Genomic DNA, 12,417 nt, shown 5'->3' with positions numbered 1-12,417 from the left:
GCTTAAAGTGGAGGAGACCCATAAGGAGGCCACATTAGAGGCTCTTCAGCATGAAAAGGAGGCAGAGGCAGCCTTAGATGAGGCTAATGTGTTTGAGGCAGCAGCGGATGCAGAATACCAAATTATGGACTTTATTGTCCTATTCCTCCAATAGAGTTTCAGACATTTCAAGTTTATTTCCAAAACACTATATCCACATATTTTTCACATTTGTGTTTTTTCATCAGAAATTATTTATTCCCCCCCTTTTCGTGATATCCAATTGGTAGTTACAATGCAACTCCCATACTGACCACTGAGAGGCGGAAGTCGTGAGTCCTCCAAAACACGACCTGCCAAGCCACACTGCTCACTTAACCCAGCCACACATATGTGTGTCAGAGGAAACACTGTACACCTGGCGACCGCATCAGTGTGCATGTGCCCAGCCCGTCACACAAGTAGCTAGATGGGCAAGGACTTCCCTGCTGGCCAAACTCTCCTCTAACCCAGACGATGCTGGGCCAATTGTGCGCTGTCTCATGGGTCTCCCAGTCGTGGACAACTGCATCACAGCCTGGGATTGCATCATAACTGCATCTGTAGTGATGCAGTTAGCAGTTAGCACTACCGTGCCTTAGACCACTGCGCCACTCAGGAGGCCAGAAATGATTTCTTATGTGTACCTTCATGTGTGTGTAAAATATAACTGTTTTCAGATTTTTTATTATTAGATTTTAGATGTGTATGATTTTAAAGTGTAATTTTTTGCAAAACTCTATCTATTATTTAGCTGGAATGGAATGTTCGTATCCTGTATATTTGACTGTGATATGTGGGTGTTTCACCTAGCTATCTTAAGATGAACGCACTTACTGTAAGTCACTCTGGATAAGAGCATCTGCTAAATGTCCAATGTCAATGTTTTACATACAAATCTCATACACACAAAAAAATGAGGTTTTCTCAAGGGTTCTTTGGGAAGGGTGATGGTTTTATGTGGAGCCATACTGATCCAAATAACACTTTGAGTCCTCCAACGATTCTTTGCTGTTAAAAAAAACATGTTATTTCATATTTTAGTGATGATTAAAATGTAGGGGTGGCGGCTCATTCAAATATTTTGTGGCGTGATTTGGTCACTGCTTTTTTTGTGCAACAGTGAGTGACAGTGTCAATCCAGTTTATTTTATCTGTTGTGTTATGCTCTGAGATGTAATTTATGACAATGGCCAGTGACGGTGTCTTGTGAAAGACTTGTGTCTTGTGCCAATTGAGAACGGTTGACTCAGTCAGTAGTTCTTAATTCTCTTCTCAGGGAATACAAACCATTCCAGAGTTAGCACACCTGATTCAACTTGTTAATAAACACAACAGTAGAAATATGGAATTTTAACAATATAATATCTCTATTAAACCAGAATAAAAAACCCTGTATGTTCTATAAAGAACCTTTGAGATTCAGAATGGTTCTTTAAAGAACCGTTGAGATTGAGAATGGTTCTTTAATTAAAGTCCTGTTGAGATTGAGAATGGTTCTTTAATTAAAGTACTGTTGAGATTGAGAATGGTTCTTTAATTAAAGTACTGTTGAGATTGAGAATGGTTCTGTAAAGGACTGTTGAGATTGAGAATGGTTCTGTAAAGGACTGTTGAGATTGAGAATGGTTCTATAAAGAACCAACAAAAAGGGTCCTATATAGCCTGGGTAGTTTGAGCCCTGAATGCTGATTGGCTGACAGCCGTGGTATATCAGACCGGATACCACGGGCATTTATTTTTAATGCTCTAATTACTTTGGTAACCAGTTTATAATAGCAATAAGGCATCTCAGGGGTTGGTGGTATATGGCCAATATACGACGGCTACATGTGCAGTATAAAGCATTTAGCAAAAAAATATGATTATTTGTTTCTCTGAAACAAGGCAAGGAGGGAAGGAGAGAAGAAGAGAGCAGAGAAGAGATATGGAGAAGGGGAGAGACCAACATGTAGAAGAGAGAGAAAAAAAGGAGAGGAGAGAGGGAGGGAGAGGAGAGAGGGAGGGAAGGGAGTACAGTAGATAAGAACTCTGTATGTATTGTATGATGGACAGTAGAAGCTGGGTGAAGGCTTTAAATAATGTGATCTGAGAGCAGTGTGTCCCTATAGCATTGTAATTACAGCAGAGCACTGCAATTAGTGAAATGATATATACAGTACATGCTCCCTGTGCACTCCTATAATAATCACACACACACACTCTAACTCTACACTTTACTCAAGGTCTTCAGAGGCTGTGAAAACACAATACTGTGGCAAGTCTCTCACTGAAATTCTTTCCTCTGTGTCAGTGTATGCCTTTGTTCTTATGGTCACTGACTGCTGTACGGTTCAGTCTGTCTGTCTGTCTGTCTGTCTGTCTGTCTGTCTGTCTGTGTGTCTGACTGTCTGTATGTATGTGTGTGTGTGTGTGCATTGTGTATGTGTCTGTGTGTGTCCATTAGACAAATAACAGCAACAATAAACACAGCACCCTTTAGACTGTTACATCCTTTGATATCAAAAAACAATAACAACCATTTATACGGTGTGTGTGTGTGTGTGTGTGTGCCATGTGTGTGCCATACTTGGGCATGTATGTTGATGCGTTTGTGAGTGTGAATGTGTGTGTGTGTGAGTGTGTCTGAATTCAGACTAATACCAGCATGCAATGATCCGATTGAGAGAGTAAACTGGGTGTAATTCCTGTGGAACGTATAGCAGCGAGGCGTAGCTAACAGAGAACAAACACCATATCTGAATAATTCAACTAGAATAGGGACCTCCTAACCAGGCCCCACTACTGTTACATAACAGATAGAGGATACCATGGTCAATGAAGGAGACAGATATGAAAATGCACTTGCACACACACGCGCGTACACACACACACTCAGGCATGCAGTACATGCAAATGTCAAGGACAACGTCATGCTGCTTGCTTAGTGGTTACCGCTTTCCCCCGATCGGCTCATACAGTCTCGAACTCAGAACCTCTGCCTTGCAACCCCACATGACCGGCATCCTGAAGCATTCCAACCCATTGCACTTTTGAAAAGACCTTCTTCAATGGCACAAGGGGCGATACCTCAGGGTGAGGAGTGAGTTTCACACCATCTTTCACCATCTTTAATATATCACCTTTTACACAAACAAGCACACACCTTCCCTCAGCTAGTCATACATATTTCACAGATAGTGGAAACCTAATCACGCATGTGTGCTGATGAGAGTGGAAGTGTGTGTGTGTGTGTGTGTGTGTGTGTGTGTGTGTGTGTGTGTGTGTGTGTGTGTGTGTGTGTGTGTGTGTGTGTGTGTGTGTGTGTGTGTGGAGAGGAGGGTGTGGGTCTCCTGAGAAGATTCAAACAACCCTGTGGGATGAGAGGACCTAGCACTGATGTCTGTTCAACACGCAAACCGTGGCAGGGGTTGCACACACATGCACACAGACACGCACACACACATGCACACACACATGCACGCATACTGAAACACAATAACAGTTTATTCAGTGACCTTTTGAGGTTTTCACAGGAGATCGCTCTCAGTGCAAAGGAGGGCTCACACACACACACACACACACACACACACACACACACACACACACACACACACACACACACACACACACACACACACACACACACACACACACACACACACACACACACACACACACAGGTAGTGGCTGAATAGGTATCTGGGTTTAGTAAATCTGATCTAAAATAAATGTCAGTGAATGATACAGTTTGGTGAAGGAGACAGAGAATCCTCACATGAATTAACAGAATAAAAGATATGATAAAATGGCACATTTCCTTCAGAAAAACATCAGTAAGCTATTGCACGCTTGCTGTCACACCCTGATCGGTTTTACCTGTCTTTGTGCTTGTCTCCACCCGCCTCCAGGTGTCGCCCATCTTCCCCAGTATCCCCTGTGCATTTATTCATGTGTTCTCTGTTTGTTTGTAGCCAGGTCGTCTTGTCTTGTCAGGTCTTACCAGTGTGCTTTCCCAACCTCTGCCTGCCCTGACAGCGAGCCTGCCTGCTGTTCTGTACCTGCCTGACTCTGACCAGATTACGAACCTCTGCCTGCCCTGACAGTGAGCCTGCCTGCTGTTCTGTACCTGCCTGACTCTGACCAGATCACAGACCTCTGCCTGCCCTGACAGCGAGCCTGCCTGCTGTTCTGTACCTTACTGACTCTGACCTGGATTACGGACCTCTGCCTGCCCTGACAGCGAGCCTGCCTGCTGTTCTGTACCTTACTGACTCTGCCCTGGATTACGGACCTCTGCCTGCCCTTGACCTGTCTTTTGCCTGCCCCCTGTTTGGTCAATAAACATCTGTGATTCTAGCTGTCTGGATCTGGGTCATATCCTTGAGTTCTGATACTTTCTCAACCTCCAGTAGGTTCAATGACCACACTTACTTGCAAGATCATCAAGTGAATTTAATCTTGCAATCTAGCTCGTGTTTTGGTTCATTAGCTTGTCAGCTAGCTAGCATTGGCAACTGGATAACTTTCTAGTTCAAATTAGTCAGAACTGACAAAGATATGAATATTACAAACTTGGATTAATCATTTCAGGAACATTAAGACATTAGTACACAATTGCAAACCGACTTTGAAATGGAATAAAATGTATCCCAATCTACAGAAAGCCTACAGGTGTATTGTAGTCCACTACTATTTTGCTCAGGGTTAGATATCCCCATTGACTGGGGGTTCATTGATATATAAGTTTCAGTTACTATTGGGATGTCCAGTCCCCCTATAATTAGAACCCTACCTGTGCTCTAACTTTGCATACTTTGCATTTACCCAACCATGTATTTCAGCATCCATGTCCTCATGTTCTTACCTGTAACCACTGCATACGGCATGCAGGGCAAAACCCAAGCATGTCACAAACACATGTTCCTGCACTTGGCCATCACGTCCTATATGGTGCGTACATACAGTACACCATGGAGATCCTTATAAAGGACTAACTGCTAATTCTCTGTCATACACATTCTGCTACTGGACCACCATTGCTATTGCTTTGTAGAACACTATTTAGCCAACTAATAATGTTGTGTAGTTGCATGAACAGTGTGTGCCAAGATTATGATAACTAACCCTGTACCCTTTCATCTGCGTTGTGTGACGGTAGAGATATTGTTGAAAATAGGTGTATTGTGTGAACAACAAAGGGCTCATAACATCCACAATATATTCGTAAATTATGTGTCTCTCAGTAATTTTTTCCTGCATGTTTATGACTATGTACTGAGAATGAAATGCAATCAGCAACATAAGCCTCCTCCTGTACCTCTCTGCAGTACAGATTCTCACTGGCAGTGGCCACAAGAACACATATTTGAAGATGACATTAGATTGCGAAGTTATCCCTAAATGCTTATGACAAACTTTCTCCAGAACCAGCCATCGTCAGTGTTTTGGCTAATATTTTGAACACTAGCCTAAAGGTGGAACGTGTTGTTGATTATCGTTGCCTAGACAAGTTCACATTCACTTGGAGGTATCTGGATGTACCAGCACCGCTGTATCACAGATAACAAGGAGCTTCTTTGGCTGTATGCTAGCTAGCTGTATGTGAATAAACCACTCTTAGATGGCGTCTGTGATGATTTCTATAGTGGGTTTGCCTGGCAGGATGTCACGGTGTTGCAGACATAGCCTCCAGCCCTGCTACCCATCCAGCTCTGGCTGAAGCTCCCTCATGACCCAGGGCTCATTATGGTCGTTGTAGGATATGAAGGTGTCATACTGATTAACTTGAGGCTCCTGAGTGGCGCAGCAGTCTAAGGCACTGCAACTCAGTGCTAGAGGTGGCACTACAGACCATGGTTCAATTCCAGGCTGTATCACAACCGTCCGTGATTGGGAGTCCCACAGGGCGGCACACAATTGGCCCAGGGTTGCCCGGGCTGGGGTAGGCCGTCATTGTAAATAAGAATTAGTTTTCAACTGACTTTCCTAGTTAAATACAAAAAGATCAAAGATGCCTGTTTCTCTGTTTGGTGTCGTAGAGATAAGCCAGGAAGAGGTACTAGTTATAGTCCACTTGCCATCTCAGAACTTACGTTTGGATTTTGTTTATCACCCACTGAATGAACCAAGCATGGCTGCAGTCACAATTAAACAAGTTATTATTCAGGTCCATGTAACTCAAAGAAGGGAGAGAATGCATCACTATCTCATTGATAGCTGTAAGTTCGTTATTTCTTACTTGCAAGTGAGACGCTGGCAATAATTGGCTCATATAAGGAAATCTAAAGACTCGTGTGGAGGTTTTAACAGTAAGATTTTCCTGAGTTCTAGGATTGGGTAACACAGCTCTGGAGTGAGAGTTGTGAATATATTGCTGCTGATGTCAAGGTACATCAACTGGGGTGTGTAAATGAATGTGTCTTGGTTGCAGAGATTTAAAACTGAGATTCCCTAACCATATTGTTAATAAAGACTTCACCTTCAAGACAGCTTGATAGTAGATTATGCATTCCTTCCGGACACTGGCTGTAGATTTTCAGATATTCGAGAGATGACAAGTGAAAGAACGGTGGAGCGTTTAGCGAGGGTTCATCCATTTTACAGTTCTCTAATTGCTCCTGAAGGGATTTTATTTCCATACAGAATGATCTGTAAGGTTGACCAATCCCTCAAAGGCCCTGTCATTCATACTGGTAAAATGATTGTCTTCTAAATCCAAATAAAAAATCCAAATCCAAATCCAAATCTTTTAGTCTTCTTTCCCAATGGAGTTTGGTTTATTTCCTCCAATCTCCAAGATCTCTAGTTTTTCCAAACCATTTTTGAAAGCACTATTCATGGTCAGGATACTATTTTCTACCAATTGAAGGACCGTTAATCCTGGAAGACATAGTTTTCTAGATTATGAATTGTATTACTGTAAGTAGTTTGTTTTGCCAATATCTCGTTTGTTGTCATGTTAAGATTTATTTTTTTCAAATACAGGATAGTGTGTGTGAGATGAGCAGTGGTGCTGTCAAAGGTTTGAGGGAGGGGGGGGGGGTGGTTAGTGCAGCCCTCAGTTTTGGGCATCTGAAGAATAAAGATAGGCTATGAGACAATAAAAATGAAGGGTGAAAGCACAAGTGGAGTCTGTGTTTTTAATAAACCGATTTAGATAATGGTGAGGCAGTTCAGTAGTTTGTCTAGTTCTGTCAAACCAGCCCGAATAATATTGTCATAATCTTATATGTTTTATAGGGAACAAGGGGGTGTGTCACATTTTGCAGTCATGTGATGTCCCAAGTTTGCTTTCCCGCTCTTACTTAGTTCCTGAATCACTCAAACCTATTTTCCCCATACTGACCTCCTCCTCCAAATAGGACTAGTTGAAGTCTCTCTCTCAAGGTCCAAATACACACTGAGTGTACAAAACATTAGGAACATCTTCCAACACACTGACTCAACTCCAGCCACTTTAATAATGGGAATTGATGGGAAATTATGTAAAATATATCACTAGCCACTTTAAACAATGCTACCTAATATAATGTTTACATACCCTACATTATTCATCTAATATGTATACGTATATACTGTACTCTATATCATCTACTGCATCCTTATGTAATACATGTATCACTAGCCACTTTAACTATGCCACTTTGTTTACATACTCATCTCATATGTATATACTGCACTCAATACCATCTACTGTATCTTGCCTAAGCCGCTCTGTACCATTGCTCATTCATACATCTTTATGTACATATTCTTTATCCCCTTACACTTGTGTCTATAAGGTAGTAGTTTTGGAATTGTTAGCTAGATTACTTGTTGGTTATTACTGCATTGTCGGAACTAGAAGCACAAGCATTTCGCTACACTCGCATTAACATCTGCTAACCATGTGTATGTGACAAATAAAATTTGATTCGATTTGATTTGATTTGACCTTCCTAATATTGAGTTGCACCCCCTTTTCCCCTCAGAATAGCCTCAATTTGTCGTGCATGAACTATAAGGTGTCAAATGCGTTCCACAGGAATGCTGGCCCATATTGACTCCAATGCTGGCTGGTTCCTTCCTAGGAAGAGGATCACCCCTCTCTAAATTTATTCCTAGGTTCCTACCGTTCTAGAGAGTTTTTTCTAGCCACTCTGCTTCTACATCTACATTGCTTGCTCTTTGGGGGTTTAGGCTGGATATCTGTAGAAGCACTTTGTGACAACTGCTGATGTAAAAAGGGCTTTATAAAACCAATTTGATTGATGATTGATTCTGTATGTAATTTGCCATAAGAAAAGTCTAATTAAATGTTGTGACAGTGTATTCTTTCTTTTTTATTATGTGTGGATTTTCCTCTCTTCCACCACACATTTTATCTAGATTTTCCTCTCTTCCACCACACATTTTATCTAGATTTTCCTCTCTTCCACACATTTTATCTAGATTTTCCTCTCTTCCACCACACATTTTATCTAGATTTTCCTCTCTTCCACACATTTTATCTAGATTTTCCTCTCTTCCACACATTTTATCTAGATTTTCCTCTCTTCCACACATTTTATCTAGATTTTCCTCTCTTCCACCACACATTTTATCTAGATTTTCCTCTCTTCCACACATTTTATCTAGATTTTCCTCTCTTCCACACATTTTATCTAGATTTTCCTCTCTTCCACCACACATTTTATCTAGATTTTCCTCTCTTCCACCACACATTTTATCTAGATTTTCCTCTCTTCCACCACACATTTTATCTAGATTTTCCTCTCTTCCACCACACATTTTATCTAGATTTTCCTCTCTTCCACACATTTTATCTAGATTTTCCTCTCTTCCACACATTTTATCTAGATTTTCCTCTCTTCCACACATTTTATCTAGATTTTCCTCTCTTCCACCACACATTTTATCTAGATTTTCCTCTCTTCCACCACACATTTTATCTAGATTTTCCTCTCTTCCACACATTTTATCTAGATTTTCCTCTCTTCCACACATTTTATCTAGATTTTCCTCTCTTCCACCACACATTTTATCTAGATTTTCCTCTCTTCCACCACACATTTTATCTAGATTTTCCTCTCTTCCACACATTTTATCTAGATTTTCCTCTCTTCCACACATTTTATCTAGATTTTCCTCTCTTCCACACATTTTATCTAGATTTTCCTCTCTTCCACCACACATTTTATCTAGATTTTCCTCTCTTCCACCACACATTTTATCTAGATTTCCTCTCTTCCACACATTTTATCTAGATTTTCCTCTCTTCCACCACACATTTTATCTAGATTTTCCTCTCTTCCACACATTTTATCTAGATTTTCCTCTCTTCCACACATTTTATCTAGATTTTCCTCTCTTCCACACATTTTATCTAGATTTTCCTCTCTTCCACCACACATTTTATCTAGATTTTCCTCTCTTCCACCACACATTTTATCTAGATTTTCCTCTCTTCCACCACACATTTTATCTAGATTTTCCTCTCTTCCACCACACATTTTATCTAGATTTTCCTCTCTTCCACACATTTTATCTAGATTTTCCTCTCTTCCACACATTTTATCTAGATTTTCCTCTCTTCCACCACACATTTTATCTAGATTTTCCTCTCTTCCACCACACATTTTATCTAGATTTTCCTCTCTTCCACCAAATATTTTATCTAGATTTACTAAACTCAAATACAACAGGCCCCTGTGTATATACAGTTGAAGTCGGAAGTTTACATACACCTTAGCCAAATACATTTAACTAAGGATAGGGGGCAGTATTTTGACGTCCGGATGAAAAGTTTTCCCAACGTAAAACTGTTACTCAGGCCCAGAAGCTAGGATGTGTATTGGTAGATTTGGATAGAAAACATGAAAAAATTTAAACTGTTAAAATAATGTCTGTGAGTATAACAGAACTGATTTGGCAGGCGAAACACACAGGACAAACCATCCAGGGGAAAAAAATTGAGGTAATAGGATTTCCCAATGGATTTCTATGGGATGCCCTTATTATTAGGAACCTGGTTGCAGTTCCTATGGCTTCCACTAGATGTCAACAGTCTTTAGAAATTGGTCGATGATTTTCTTTTGAGAAATTAAGAAGTGCTATTCATTCCATGTGTCACTCTGAAGGTGCCGACTATTTTGGTGCGTGTGAACAGGAACGTACTCCGTGTTATTTTTCTTCGCTATTGGAGACAGATTATCCCGTCTTAAATTTGATCAATTATTTATATTTTAGGATACCTGAGGTTGGATTAGGAAAGTTTACAGGTAAGATACTTTGTGGTCATGTTGGGCGAGTTGGAACCGATGTATTTATGAATCAAGCGTGCCAAATAAATGGACATTTTGGGGATATAAAGAAGGAATTTATTGAACAAAACGACCATTCATTGTGTCACTGAGACATTTGGGATTGCAAAAAGAAGAAGATCTTCAAAGGTAAGGCATTTATTATATCGTTATTTGTGACTTTTGTGTCGCACCTGCATGATTGAAAAATGATTTTCATGTGTTTGTATGCGGGGCGCTGTCCTCGGGTAATCGCATGGTCTGCTTTCACCGTAAAGCCTTTTTGAAATCTGACACAGCGGCTGGATTAACAAGAAATTAAGCTTTGATGTGTTACACTTATATTGTCGTGAATGTTGAATATTGATATTTCTGTAGTTTGAATGAGGCGCTCTGCAATTTCACTGGATGTTGTCAAATCGATCACGCTTGTTACGGTTTTCTAGTGGTGATGAAGGAGAGTCGGACCAAACTGCAGCGTGTCGATTGCGATCCATGTTTAATACAACAAAGAAACACGAACTTACAAAAACAATAAACAAAACCGAAACAGCCTATCTGGTGCAAACTAACAAAGAGTACACATAGGACACTAAGGACAATCACCCACGACAAACTCAAAGAATATGGCTGCCTAAATATGGTTCCCAATCAGAGACAACGATAAGCACCTGCCTCTGATTGAGAACCACTCCAGACAGCCATAGACTTTGCTAGACAACCCACTAAGCTACAATCCCAATACCACCACCAAAACCCCAAGACAAACACACCACAATTACAAAAACCCCATGTCACACCCTGGCCTGACCAAATACATAAAGATAAACACAAAATACTTTGACCAGGGCGTGACAACGCTAAAGGGATTGGCGCATGAAGGGATCTGTTTTTCACAATTCCTGACATTTAATGCCAGTAAAAATTCCCTGTTATAGGAAGGTTAGGATCACCACTTTATTTTAAGAATGTGAAATGTCAGAATAATAGTCGAGAGAATGATTTATTTCCGCTTTTATTTATTTCATCACATTCCCAGTGGGTCAGAAGTTCACATACACTCAATTAATATTTGGAAGCATTGCCTTTAAATTGTTTAACTTGGGTCAAACATTTCGGGTAGCCTTCCAGAAGCTTCCCACAATAAGTTGGGTGAATTTTGGCCCATTCCTCCTGACAGACCTGGTATAACTGAGCCAGGTTTGTAGGCCTCCTTGCTCGCACACACTTTCAGTTCTGCCCACACATTTTCTATAGGATTGAGGTCAGGGCTTTGTGATGGCCACTCCAATACTTTGACTTTGTTGTCCTTAAGCCATTTTGCCACAACGTTGGAAGTATGCTTGGGGTCATTGTCCATTTGGAAGACCCATTTTCACCCAACCTTTAAATTCCTGACTGATGTCTTGAGATGTTGTTTCAATATAAACACATAATTTTCCTACCTCGTGATTCCATTTATTTTGTGAAGTACACCAGTCCCTCCTGCAGCAAAGCACCCCCACGACATGATGCTGCCACTCCCGTGCGTCACGGTTGGGATGGTGTTTTCGACTTGCAAGCCCCCCCTTTTCCCTCCAAATATAACGATGGTCATTATGGCCAAACAGTTCTAATTTTGTTTCATCAGACCAGAGGACATTTCTCCAAAAAGTATGATCTTTGTCCCCATGTGCAGTTGCAAACCGTAGTCTGGCTTTTTTTATGGCGGTTTTGGAGCAGTGGCTTCTTCCTTGCTGAGCGGCCTTTCAGGTTATGTCGATATAGGACTCGTTTTACTGTGGATATAGATACTTTTGTACCTGTTTCCTCCAGCATCTTCACAAGGTCATTTGCTGTTGTTCTGGGATTGATTTGCACTTTTTGCACCAAAGTATGTTCATCTCTAGGAGACAGAACGTGTCTCCTTCCTGAACGGTATGATGGCTGCGTGGTCCCATGGTGTTTATACTCGTGTACTATTGTTTGTACAGATGAACATGGTACCTTCAGGCATTTGGAAATTGCTCCCAAGGAGGAACCAGTTTTGTGGAGGTCTACAATTTTTTTTCTGAGGTCTTGGCTGATTTCTTTTGATTTTCCCATGATGTCAAGCAAAGAGGCACTGAGTTTGAAGGTAGGCCTTGGAATACATTCA

General features: G+C 40.9%; 1 pseudogene; it reads right to left on the bottom strand.

The window, feature by feature from the left end:
- Positions 1 to 5,616: 5,616 nt before the first annotated feature.
- LOC109880188 (toll-like receptor 13) lies at positions 5,617 to 6,596 on the bottom strand (annotated as a pseudogene).
- Positions 6,597 to 12,417: the final 5,821 nt, after the last annotated feature.

The sequence above is a fragment of the Oncorhynchus kisutch genome, linkage group LG25 (assembly GCF_002021735.2).
Source record: "Oncorhynchus kisutch isolate 150728-3 linkage group LG25, Okis_V2, whole genome shotgun sequence".
NCBI classification, from domain to species: domain Eukaryota; kingdom Metazoa; phylum Chordata; class Actinopteri; order Salmoniformes; family Salmonidae; genus Oncorhynchus; species Oncorhynchus kisutch.
Note: the sequence above shows the minus strand (reverse complement) of the source record. Positions and strands in the feature narration are given on the sequence as shown.